At 45.4% G+C, this 13,905-nt stretch overlaps 1 long non-coding RNA gene across 1 annotated transcript in view; it reads right to left on the bottom strand.

The window, feature by feature from the left end:
• Positions 1–13,905, bottom strand: part of LOC145507305 (uncharacterized) — a 140,109-nt gene that overhangs the window by 95,401 nt on the left and 30,803 nt on the right. The window contains exon 3 of the long non-coding RNA XR_014054762.1: positions 530–639. This is a non-coding gene — a long non-coding RNA (uncharacterized LOC145507305). The remainder of the gene's footprint in view (positions 1–529; positions 640–13,905) is intronic.

The raw sequence follows: 13,905 nt of genomic DNA, 5'->3' as shown, positions 1-13,905 counted from the left end.
CAACCTAGGTTTTCTCGAAGTAACTACTTCACACATGTGCACATACACATATTCACAGAATCCTTCCTTAATCTGGGCTGGGGTTATAAAAGGAAAGGGGGTAGGCAGAGTGTGGCCAGCATGGGCATGGTCACGGCTAAGAATAGAGTGATGGGCTGACCCCATGACTGAGAGGTTTTTTACACCCTTTTATTCTCTTTCTCAATTGAAAGCTATTTAAAGTAGCTGCCACGTTCTACAACTGAGATCCCAGTGCTAAGAATTGGGGAGCATTGCAAGGTCTCCTCTCCCTTAACATTCACTTTCTCTAGGAATTGAAGCTTACAAGGGACCCAAGACGCCACGTAAGCCAAACCCCAGAAGTGCAAAGGTGGAAGTAACTTAACAAGGTCAAAGTTATTTTAGAACCTAAAGACCCTGGTCACCTGGCTCCCAGAATCAGGGAGTCAGAATCAGGGAATTGAATGGTCACACAGCCATTGGTTCTTCCCAAATCAGGTGCAAGAGGGAGGAAAAGAAATATACATACTGACAGATGGAAACATTCACAATGATAGGCAGAAGAGCTCTTCTATATTGCAAAAATCCATCAGAAACATTTGTTGATCAGCTACTCTGTGCTTGATGTTTTTCAAGGCACTGTGGAGAGTGAAAAAGAGGAATAAAGCAAGAACTCCCTAATACAGGGCCCCGACCAAGAGTCAAAGCTGCTCATTAAATATTTGCTGTGTTACACTGAGCATGATAATAGTAGCCAATATTTATTACTTACTGTATGTCAGAGACCCTGTTCTAAGCTCCAGGTGTATGCATGCATGCTAAGTCACTTCAGCTGTGTCCAACTCTGTGATCCTATGGACTGTAGCCTGCCAGGCTCCTCTGTCCATGGGATTCTCCAGGCAAGAATACTGGGGTGAGTTGCCATACCATCCTCTAGGGGATCTTCCCAACATAGGGATAGAACCCACGTCTTACATCTCCTGCATTGGCAGTTCTTTACCACTAGCACCAAATAGGAAGCCCCCTCTAAGCTCCATACATGCATTTATCTCATTCATTCCTCACCACAACTTTAGATCAGGTATTTCTACCTACCATTTTTCAAAAGATGAAACTGAAACGGAGAGAGGTTAAGCCCAAGGTCATATACCTGGTAAGTGGTAGTAGGATTGTTCATTCAGTCACCAGCTTATAGAAGAAACAAGACAGCCACAGTCTATGTCCAACTGCGGCACTTAGAATCTGTGTGACTTGAGATCAGTCAACAACTTGCTTTACCTCTCTGAACCTCATGGGAAAAATGGCAGAACACTGACTCCCTCGTGCCGCTGCTATGAGGTTTAATCAGCTCTTGTCTAACAGAGCCCCAAAATTCACCATTCATGCCGTGTAACATATCCCGTCCCCTTGGAGAGTTCAGTAGAGGGAAGAAGAACTAACACACACACACACACACACACATACACACACACACGAAACCAAAATCAAGGAGTGCCTCCACTTTCTTACTGTCACGACCACCTTCCTAAGGTTATGGTGAAGACAGACCCAAGTTCATACAGAAGAGCACTTAGCAGAGAACTTGGCTCAAAATGTGTGCTTAGGAAATGTTGGCTGTTATCATGATTATGGTCACTATATCATTGCCATTATTACTAGAGGATATAGAAATTTACTACCACTGGGGCTTCTGAAAACTGGGCTGGAGTGTTGGAGAAAGCTTTACAAAGTGTCCAGGCTGGGCCATGAGTGATGACTGAGATTTATAAGGCCACTGAGAAGCATAGTATTTCAGACTCACAGAAGCCAGAAAAACAGGATTCCAGCCTCCTGGTGGCAGCAGGAGCATATATGCAGGCCTTGGGGAATGGGCACTGCTTCCCCTCAACTGAGGGAGGTGGTATAACAGGAGGAGTCCTTCTCCGTGGCCTGGCTTTGAGACCACCAGCCCTGGGAGGTGTCTGACCTTCCTGGAAGTGAACAAATCAGCTGGTCCTATGTTCATAAAGGACTTAGAAAGCTGCATCCCAGGAGCCTAGCAGGGCCACCTCTCTGCTGTACCTCTGAAAAGGGCAGGGTACGGTCAGGGGACATTCAACTTTAAGAGATCCAATATGTTTTCTTCCTTTGTGTGCCATTTCTCAAAGACTCTCTGTTCCTTATCGGTTCCTGGGAAACAGGAACAAGCAGAGCTGCACACCGTTCTCAAGACTGAGATCATGGAAAAGGACACCTGCTAGGATTCCCTTCAGTGACTCTCTTCAGTGACCTTTTACTTAAAAGACTATCCATTTTGTTGCAACTGGTAAAATTTCATTCTTTTTAATGGCTGAGTAATCATTTGATTAAAGATGTATAAACATGCATTTTTACAAATAAAGTACCCTTGTTTCACTCGAGACTTGGGTCCCCCATGCCCTTCTTTTCTTTACCTTCTTTTCGACGATTCCAGTCCCCAGGTCCCGGTCTGTAAAGACCATTACAGGATACCTTCTCCCAAGAAGCCCCCAGATAGGCCCTTGGCAGCATCGTCTCCCCTGCCTCCACCTCCCCAGAGCCCCTGCCACGCTGACAACTGTTGCTGGTTGGACGTGGGATTTGTGTGCTCTTTACATGGCCTCCTTATTATTCTTGAACCTGAGAGCTTTACTGGGTGGTTAAATCCCAGCATCAGGCTGCCGTTCGTGCCCCCGAGTAGAGGAAGGAGAAACAGAGCTTCAATGCTCTGTGAAAAGCAGGGCCTGAATCATTTATGAATGGGCATCACAGGAAGCCCAGAGCCAGTGTTAGAACAAGGGCTGCTTCCAGAAGGAAAAGGTTTGTTGTGGAAGGCCCAGCTCTGCCCTCACCCCAGCAATCCATAAGCCCTCGTTAGCAGGATCACATCAATCGCTCCCCTCATCATTAAAGGATGTGGCAGCAATGGGGGACTTTGTGAGGGAAGGCTGCTGGTGGTATTAGGACAAAGCCAGAGCTGGCAATTATCTCTCTGTGATAAGTGAGAAGCTCTGTCCTGGCCACTTGGCTTATTTAGCTTTAGCTTTGTTCTTGCTGGAATGTTTTTCAAGTTACCCGTGACTCTTCAGGGGCTCACTGACCAGGCCTTGGGGGAAGCCCAAAGGTTTTTCAAGTGAACAACCCAAGCGGATTGTGGATTCCAGCCACTTTTTTCGATCCCAACATCAGTTGGGTAATGTGCAGATGCAGAGTCAAATAGCTCCTATGATTTTTTTTTCTTGGAGCCACTAGCTCAAACTCTTCATTACAAAGGTTATAATCAGAAAACAGAATGTTTTATTTTAGAATCATGGAATTATAATGCTGAAAGGAACAGGAGAGAAACAGAGCAAGACTGAGTACCATGAGCATCCACAGTCAGGTCCTCCTCTGCCCAAACCACCCCGTTCACTTCTTCATCTTTGGCCCCATTATAGGATGCAAAATACAGTGCCACTCTTGGTCCTTTCCATGACTGAAAGGACTTCATAATTTCCAGCCACCATGGACTAACTGCCCACTTGGTACACATGTCCTTGTGGTGGCCGAAACTCTGGGGTACAGAAAGAGACAGAGCTACCCCCAGAGAGGGCTTGGTAGTGCTGGTCCGGAACACACACCTAACGCCTTCCCCATCCCTCAGCACCTCTCTGAGGAACCCAGACCCACGTCTTCCCCATCCCGCAGCACCTCTCTGAGCAGTACTGCAACCCAAGCAGGACCAAGGAGTCTGGTCTCAGAGCACTGACAGGACTCTTTCCACACTGGAGAAAATGAGGCAACCTCCCTGTTCTGCCAGTCTCACAGTTAGCCTCTTTCCACATCTGAGAAAATGAGGTGATCTCCCTGTTCTGCTGGCCTTCCAGAGCTACTGGGACGCTCCTGGAGGCAGTGTTGGTGATGGACCCTAACATCCGGGAAAAAAAGGTATCAGTTGTACTCTGGCTGTATCACCAACGAACTGCAGGACTTGGAGTAACTTTGTAGTCCTGCCCTTAGGGGTCCTTGTCCTCAACATGAAGGAGCTGATGACTCCTAAGATCTGCCCAACACTTTGATTCTGGGCTGGCCCCAACTCCAGGCCCTAGGACTCCTGGGCTCAGGTGGCCTTGGGAGAAACCCAAAGGGATGTGCAAGGGAGGACATCAGGGGTTGGACATCTGTCCAACCTGCCCCATAGGAAATGTCCTCACCCTTTGCAAGAGCCTGGACCAGTAGCTGGGCGCTAAGGATAATCACTCACAGACTCCTCCTTACCCAGTCCCAGGCAGTCTCTCCAACAGTGAAGGGAACATTGCAACATGACTGTCAGTGGCTCTCCCTTGGAGCTCAGGGGAGAGTCAGGTGGACCAAAATATTATCCCCACCCTCCCCCAGAGGAGAACATCTTTCCCTTCTCTCTACATTTTTAAGCTTGAAGATCCTCCTAACAGCTCCTGAGGAATATTGACCAAATGCCAAATCCAAGTCAATCTGGAGCCCCGGTGAAATCTGAGTGGTGCCTTGGGCAGACAGAGTGAGTAGAGGGAGGGGAGGAGTGCCCTGGGGGTTGGAGGGGAAGGAGGACAGAGCCCTGAGCCCAGAATAGAGACCATCCATCCTGGGATGAGTCCTAGAGGAGGTAGTCTAGTACGGCCCAAGATACAAAACCAGGAGGGCTCTCTGATACACAGAGAGCTGAGACTCTGGGCAGGAAAATGAGGCTTTGACAAGAAGAGTCTTTTAGTAGAAAACAGGGTAATCCTGGAAAACTGTCCCAGGAGCTGGAAAGGATTGGCCATCTGTCAGCTCACCCCACCTTAGGGCTCAGCTGCTCATCTGAGAGTGCAGCAGGTTGCAGGGGGGCACCCTCAGGAGGCCAAGCTGGGCGTGCTGCCCCCAGCTGACAAGCCTAGGTTCCTGGCAAAGGGACTCTTCTGGGAAGAAGGCATGGGGAATAGAAGAGAAGTTGTTGATTTGAAGCTTTGGGGAAAACAACTCCCCTTTCTGGGCCTGAGTTTCATCCCTTGTCAAATCAGGGGCTTGGACTTGGTATTTCCTAAAGTCCCATCCTGCTCTGACATGTTGAGATTCTACGATTAATTTTTTAACAATAAATAAATAAATGTTGAAACTGTAAGGGGGAAAAAAAACAATAACGAAAGAGGAAGGAGTGAGAGAAAAGCTTGAAGGAGAAAAAGAATTGCAGGCCAGCCCAGGAGGGGAAAGCTGGTCCACTTCTTAACGGCATTTGAGCTTTGGAGAGTGGAATAGGACTTCTGGAGCTGTTACCCTTTGTTACGTTAAGAGGAATTAATGTATCAAGGCCCAGAACTTCTCTATAAATCCTCAGCCCGGCCACAGGAGGCCAGGTCAATTGGAGCCCTTTGCCTTTAAGCCTAGAGACTGCTTTGAAAGCCCCTGCAGACCCAGACTCCCACCCTGGAAAGTTCAACTCTCAGAACAGAGGACCCTCAAGCCTCTAATGATGCCATCCACACCAGAGAAGTCTGAGTGGTTTCTGGGCCTGTGGCCACAGCTAAAGTCTGCAGCTCATGCCTAAATGGGGCAGGGCCAGCCCAGGCGGGAGGATTAATGACAGTGATTGAATATTTTATAAGTGGAATATTGTGTATTTTCCAAAATCAAATGGAATGTCATTTTTTTTTTTTCAAGAGAGATGGGGAATGTCAGTGTCCTCGTTTCCCATTCAAACCACATACTCGATGGCAAGCAAGATGAATGGGCCTGGGAGTTTCCTGAGGAGAAGAGAAGAGACAGAAAAGGAGAAAGAAGATCCTTCTTCATTTTGTCCCTTCCCGGCCAGCCTGGCTCCACATGGCTGCCTCCCTCATCACCCGATACTGAACCCATTGTCCCCTGGACCACTTCAACAGCTGACTGGGGGTATGTCCCCTTCCCTGACCCGTGTGTGATCTCTATGCCACACAGAGATGAAGTCATAGGTCATACTATCCATCCCTGTGTTCCTAAGAAACACAGAGCATCAGACATGGAAAGTTTGTTCCCAGGTCTTCCTTCATGTCCCTGGTCCAAGGTCTTATTTTCTTTGGAACTGCCTCCCCTGGCCTTAATTTTTTTGGGCTCCAAAATCACTGCTGATGGTGATTGCAACCATGAAATTAAAAGACGCTCACTCCTCGGAAGGAAGGTATGACCAACCTAGATATCATATTGAAAAGCAGAGACATTATTCTGCCAACAAAGGTCCATCTAGTCAAGGCTATGGTTTTTCCAGTAGTCATGTATGGATGTGAGACTTGGACGGTGAAGAAAGCTGAGCGCCAAAGAATTGATGCTTTTGAACTGTGGTGTTGGAGAAGACTCTTGAGAGTCCCTTGGACTGCAAGAAGATCCAACCAGTCCATCCTAAAGGAGATCAGTCCTGGGTATTCATTGGAAGGACTGATGTTGAAGCTGAAACTCCAATACTTTGGCCACCTCATGCGAAGAGTTGGCTCATTGGAAAAGACGCTGATGCTGGGAAGGATTGGGGGCAGGAGGAGAAGGGGACGACAGGGGATGAGATGGCTGGATGGCATCACCAACTTGATGGACATGGGTTTGGGTAGACTCCGGGAGTTGGTGATGGACAGGGAGACCTGGCATGCTGCGATTCATGGGGTCGCAAATAGTCAGACACGACTGAGCGACTGAACTTAACTGAACTCCCTGGCCTACCTCACTTAAGTGCATCTCACTGCAGATGAAGGTCATGTCCTCTAAATGTCAACTTGGGTGGAGAATGAACTATGTCCGGCCTCCCTTCTTAGGGCAGAAGTTCTGCCTGTCCTTGAAAGTGTTTGGGATTGAAGTGCTTCAGAAACCCCGGATCTAGTGTTCCCTCCAAACCCATCCTCTTTAAAGCATTATTGGCCGGTGCAAATGGAACTGTTTGATTATCGCTGGAATGGTGAGAGGCTCTTCCTTTCTCAATACCCTATTACATGCTCCAAGGCCACCCACAGGCTTTGCTACTTTGCATTTGCCCTGCAATCTTTCATGCCAGTTGACTTTTCATCTCCAAATCCCTTTTCACATTAAACACAAACCCACACACTCTGTCCCATTTTTCTTTGAAATAAATCATAAGCCCATGCCAGAAACGACTCAGGGTGTTCTCTGGAATTTGTAAACAGCATTAAAGTCTTGTGGGAAATGTCACAGAGTGTTGGTCTGAATTTATTAAGTAATTTCTCAGCTTAAAATATATCTTTCCAGCCTGCTGTCTGACAACATTTACCTCTAATGGAATTTTATCCGCTCTTGATCACTGAGCACACTCCCATCCCAGAGCGCAGATTCCTCAGCTCCTCCTGGTAGGTTCCCCAGCCGGGGACATGCTAGCCATGCCCCTGCTTCTCAGAAGAGAAGCTCTAGGATTCTGGGGTTCCAGGACTTCCTGACTTGCACATGTCTCAGGGTGCAAGCTTGCCATTACACTACATGCACAGGGATGCAACTGAACTTGGAAACACATTAATAACAGCCACACCCAGCTCACATCAGGGCAGAGCAGGGAATGGCTTGAGGAAGGAACTTGAGTTCCCCTAAACCTCCATCAGACCTCAAGCTGCACCAAAGAAACATACAATTTAAAGTAGAACCAGGACTTACTGCTCAAAATAGCTCCAAGATGCGTCCCCTACTCGGCCTCCTCTGCTAAAACCGCCTGTCTTCTGCAAACCCCTTTTTCATAGAAATGTTGGCACTGCCCTTGAGATTTTTGAACTCTGGTTTCAAGCAATCAATCAAATTACGCATCAGCTATTTAGTACAAGATTCAAATGAAGTGGCTTATGTCCTTCCTAGATCTGCCCCAGGCACTGTTGTCCTTCACCTGTGGCCTCAGGCCTTCTTGGCTCCAGGGTCCATCCTGACCAGGGCAGGGAGCATTTTGGCAGCATCAGCCCAGCATCTGTTGGGGTCTGATCTGGTCTCGGTATTCTAAGCCCAGTATCTAGGTTGGCTAATCCCTAGGTCTGTCACAACTCTGAATATCTGCTTTTCTCTACTCCACTGTACACAGAAGATAGTATAACATATTGGTCAAAAATGTGGGCCTTGGAATCAGAGTTGGAGTCCCAGTGCTGCTACTTACCAGCTGTGTGAACTTAGATAGGCTGCTTAACCACTCTGTGTTTCAGTTCCTTATCTGTATAATGATGATGATATTAGTGCCTATCTTCTAGAATTTCTTGAGAGTTAATATATGTAAAAATGCATAAAACAAAGTTGGGTTAATGTTTTTAAATACATATTTATTAGTGATAATAATTGATTCCTCTCCCTTGTAGATCAGTCGGTAAAAAATCCACCTGCAATGCAGCAGCCCTGGGTTCAATTCCTGGATTGGGAAGATTCCCTGGAGAAGGAAATGGGAACCCACTCCAGTATTCTTGCCTGGGAAATCCCATGGACAGAGGATCCTGGCAGGCTACAGTCCATGGGATCATAAGAGTTGGACATAACTTAGTGACTGAATCACCACCACAGTGATAATAATTATTTATTATTTTTTAAATACTTGCTATTATTTTCTTATCCAGCTGGCGCTGTCTGCCTTGCTTCTTGTTTTCTAATTAGACCTACAAGTTCCTGAGCCTCTAAACTGTTTCCTATCTGGTGACCGGGGAGAAGATCAGTACATGGCTGTTCATGATGAGGTGTGGCCAACACTTTGTTCCAAATGGGGCTCTTCTCCTTGTATTCCTTGCCCAGAGAATGCAAAGGCATGCTCAGCTCTCAAAAGGTTTGCATTTCTAGAACTGAAAGTAAAAGCTGACCACCTTGCCTTCTTCCCAAGAGACTCCAAAGAGCCCCTCTTCACATGGGCTTGGCCAACAGCTCCCGAGTGGTAGGTAAGAAACCAAGGCAAAGGGAGATACTAAAAACTATACTTCTGAGGGTGCAGGCTTTACTGAGGTATAATTAACAAAGTTGTAACAGATTCAAAGTGTACAACATGATGATCTGATCTATGTCCACATTATGAAATGATTCCCACAAGCATTGATCATTAATTAAAAGTTAATTAATGCATCCATCACTTCACATAGTTACATTTATAGTTACCTTTTTACTTTTTTCCTCTTGCTTTGATGAGAACACTTAAGTATATGCATGCTCAGTTATGTCCGACTCTTTGCGGCCCCATGGACTATAGCCCACAAGCCTCCTCTGTCCATGGGATTTTCTAGGCAAGAATACTGGAGTGGGTTGCCATTTTCTCCTCCAGGGGATCTTCCCGACCCCAGGGATAGAACCCATGTCTCTAGTGTCTCCTGCATTGAACAGGTGGACTCTTTACCACCAGGCACCACCTGAGAATGCTTAAGATCTCACCAAATTTCAAGTGTACTCTCAGCAAAATTCAAATACGCAATACAGTGCAGTATTATTAACTATAGCCACCACACTGTACATTAGATTCTCAGAACTTATTCATCTTGTAACTGGGAGTTTGTACCCTTTGATCCACCTCTCCCTGTTTCCTCCACCTCCCAGCCCCTGGCAACCACCATTCTACTGTCTCTTTCCAAGAGGTTGAATTTTTACATTGAAACTAGTCCCAAAGGTCAATCTCAGGACAGAAGTTAAAGCAATGGATAATCAAAATAATTACAAAAGTGCAGAAAAATGAGTGAGGACCAAGAAGTCTGAGACAAAATATAAATGAAATAAAACTCACAGGGCCAGGTTAAGAAGCCAAGTGTATAATTAGGACCTATTGTATAGCACAGGGAACTCTACTCAATATTCCGTAATAGCCTATATGGGAAAATAATCTAAAAGGAATGGATATAGGTATATGCATAACGAAGTCAAAACTTACTTAGTACAAAACTAAGTAGAGTACAAAAAAACTCTACTCCAATAAAAACTTTTAAAACAAGAAACCAAGTAAAGAATTTGAAATCTGAAATTTTCTATTAGAGATTTTGTCCTGTTCTATAACATATATTCTATATGAGTGCAGCCCGTCTCTATTTTAAGAATATACCTACAAAGGAGATGGAATAGCAGGTGCGTGTGCTGAGACAAGTCTTATTTAGGGTTCCTTTGTATCTGGTAGCTCAGCTGGTAGAGAATCCGCCTGCAATGCAGGAGACCTCAGTTCAGTTCCTGGGTTGGGAAGATTCCCTGGAGAAGGGATAGGCTACCCACTCCAGTATTTTTGGGCTTCCCTGGTGGCTCAGCTAGTAAAGAATCTGCCTGCAATGAGGGAGACCTAGGTTCGATCCCTGGGTCAGGAAGATCCCCCGGAGAAGGGAAAGGCTACCCACTCCAGTATTCTAGCCTAGAGAATTCCATGGACTGTAGAGTCCATGGGGCTGCAAAGAGTCAGACAAGACTGAGTGACTTTCACTTTTACTTTCACTTTGTATCTGGACCCAAGACAGTACCCAACCTCCTGTTTGACAACATCACTTTAAACATGTTGCCATTAATTCTATGACTCTTCCTCACATTTTAATTTGGGAGAACATGGGAGACATCCCTGTTTCCTGAGGAGATTTGCAAACTGGTCTAAACTCACTGGAAATACATTCACAAACTCATAGTGGATGAGTTATGTGTATTCTAAACTCATCATGTTTTTTCAACTTCACAGGTACTTTTCGAATCTTGTCTCCAACATCTAAAGGATATTTCGAGTCAGTTGGGATATGGAAAAAGGCATATATTTGTTTGTTTACTTTACACTTTGGATTTTAAATAAGTATAGAAAATTATGAGGCTATTTTAAATGTTTGATTGTGCCTCTTAAACCCTGATTAAAGGAGTGAAGTGTAAGGATAGTCCTATATGTCAAGACAAACACTTGGGCAGTAGGTGGAATCCTAAACAACCAGAGTGAGGAAGTCTCACCCGGGGACTCAAGTGTGTTCCGCAAGGCTATAAAAATCCAACAGTAAATGAGCAAAATGGTGAAAGAGTGGAGATCTAGAAGACAGGTAGGAAGATGAAACGCAGACAGACCAGAACTGGAAATAAACCTAGGATTAATTATAAATGAATGAAACCTACCAGCTCAAATTAAACAGCCTATTTTGCATTTTATATTTGTGAATATTCTTATTAGATACAATGTTTTTGCGTACATGTGTGTGTGTCTTGTCTTTAGAATGTATTCTGTATGTATTTTTCAACATTCATTAGGAAACATGTTTTTCTTAAAAAAAAATGTTTGTTTTTAAAAAATATTATATGATATTTCCTGTCTGCAGAGTTGGTTTTGCAAGTCATGCGCCTGGAAAGTGAAAGTCACTCAGTCGTGTCCGACTCTTTGCGACCCCATGGACTGTACAGTCCATGGAATTCTCCAGGCCAGAATACTAGAATGGATAGCCTTTCCCTTCTCCAGGGGATCTTCCCAACCCAGGGAGCGAACCCAGGCCTTCTGCACTGCAGGCTATTTTTACCAGCTGATCCACAAGGGAAGTCCACACACCTGGAAAGTTATTCTCAAATCTTAGCACCAGGATCCCTAGGAGACTCTGAGTCAGTATGGCTGAGCACCTGTTTTCACAAGTGGCTCGGTGAGTCTGAGGACCACTGAAGCTAGGGAGCCATCACACCGAGAACAACTTCTTCCACACCCTGTAAGTGATGTGAGTAACTGCTACTTGGTGCTTTAATTCTCTCACTTCTCTCCTTTATCCATACTTGGGAACCCATTAAAATATAAGGAAAGCCACATGATTAATAAGGACCTCTTGAGATGTTTCTTCTACCCTCAAATTACTTATCTGGAGAACCTAGTAGGAAGACAGAAGGAAGACATGGAGAGTTTATCACTAAAGACAACCTGGGATGGGGGTGAGGGTGAAGGATGTTCTATTTTGACACATAAATGGGAGATCAGACAAGGAGAGTTAGGGCCACAATGACCTGGGTAGGCTTTCTAATAAAAGTGGGTCTTGAAAGGATCCCTAAAAGATGGGTAGAAAATGCATAGTCATGAACTTGGAGTCTTGCTGCAGGGTGAGAGAAGGTTACAATCTGAGGTTGCTGGGCAACTAACAAGGTTCTTCTCTTTGCAGCAGTAAGATGCTAATTAAAAGCTCCCTTTGGGTCTCACAGGCACTATCTAGTTAAAGCTCAAAAAGGAGGAATTTTTTTAAGAGTCCATAAAATTTAGTACCAACTTAATTTTTATTCATCGTGAATCAATGCAGAAACCAGAATAGATCTAACACATTGTTGCTGAGTGTGTTCTGGAATCACGACACATTCTTGGCTAGAATCAGAAAGGTGATAAAACTAAATAAAAGGTCTTAGGTCTCCAATCCCACATATGGTTACAGTTCTGTCCCTGTCATTTCCTGAAAGGAATATCTCCAGGAAAAGGAAGTTAGTAAAACCCTGAGTGATGAATGTCAGTTCGGTTCAGTGGCTCAGTCGTGTCCGACTCTTTGAGACCCCATGAATCGCAGCATGCCAGGACTCCCTGTCCATCACCAACTCCCGGAGTCTACCCAAACCTATGTCCATCGAGTCGGTGATGCCATCCATCCATCTCATCCTGAATCAGATTTATTGGGTATGCACAGTCCTACCCTTGAACCTGGGTGACCAGGGCCTCTGCCCTTAGCTCCACCATGTAGAGACCTTTGATGTCCACTCCTCCTCCTGGTAACGGCCCTCCCCACAAGATGAGGAAACCATAGGGCTAAGAGACATGCCCGCCAAGATTCTATTATCCCCCTTCCAGACAGCACTCTGAGTATCTAGGACACTGGAATTCCCTGTCCCTCACAGACCTCTTCTCCAGGCCCATATTCCCAAGGATGTACAGTGCCACCAATATGAACACACCCAGGCCTAAGGGGTGGGTAAAAAGATACTGTTGGGAGAAGGTATGGACAGAGCTTAGACAAGTGGGCAAAATACATGAGGACACTTATGGTGAGGGATGAAGGGGAAGAGCACAAAGGCAAGTTGGAAGACCTTAATTTCTACTCTTGTCTGAACCATGAAAATGTTAGGGGAGGACACCACATATTCCCAGTCTCTCGGGAATTATGACATGCTATCACAACTGGCTTCTATGCTACCCTTTTCTATTCCCTGTACAATGACCAAAAGTTAAGTGGTTACTTATTGCCTATACCTCACGTGTCCACAGAAAGAAAGTCCTCTACTCTATCCTCTTGGGGGAAACAGCAAAAGCCTCCTCATCCTCTTTCTACTTCCTTCTGATTCCTTCCCCAAAGAGGGGGGAAAGACTTGTCTGATTGGTGAGGTTGAAGAAATGTCTGTAAATGGATAGCTCAGCCTTCCTGGGCTCTTTTAGACACTCTACCTGCCTGCAGCCACCACTTTCTCTCCCCAATGCAGAGATCAACAGAGACACTCAAAGTTCCTCCACCCTGTGACTGGTATGTTTGAAGGTCCAATTCAGGGAGGAGGGAGTAGAAAGTCTGCAATCCATAGATCTGACTGAGTTCTCCATTCCAGAAGCAATCATAGGCATTTCTCACCGCAGACTCAAGGTCATTTTATGCACAGGGTCACACACACACCAACTCCTGCAATGCCATGTTTGAGAAGAACCATGGGGGGGTTGATGGATAATAGACAACAGGATGTAAAACAGGATAAAGAGAAAGGAAACTTTTTATCAGTTTAGGAAAGAAGATAACTAGAACAAGGGATCAGAAACCCTAGAGAATAAGTTGCAGTGGGCAGCCAGGAAGATGACAGTTGAAGGGAATAGCTTTGTCTGGAGAGAATATAGGAAAGAAGGGATTGAAAAGGGAGATAAGGTTAGGGGATGGCACTAGTTGCATTTAATGTAGTGCACAGACATGAAGAGAAAATATTCAAGGGACCCTAAAAGGACTCCAGGGGAGCACACAGCCTCCATAGAAGTGAAGACCTGGATTCCAGAAGAAGAGCCCA

The sequence above is a fragment of the Giraffa tippelskirchi genome, chromosome 5 (genome assembly GCF_054371585.1).
Source record: "Giraffa tippelskirchi isolate mGirTip1 chromosome 5, T2T-mGirTip1v1.2.pri, whole genome shotgun sequence".
Classification (NCBI taxonomy): domain Eukaryota; kingdom Metazoa; phylum Chordata; class Mammalia; order Artiodactyla; family Giraffidae; genus Giraffa; species Giraffa tippelskirchi.
The sequence above is the reverse complement of the archived record's forward strand: the minus strand, read 5'-3'. Positions and strand labels throughout refer to the sequence as shown.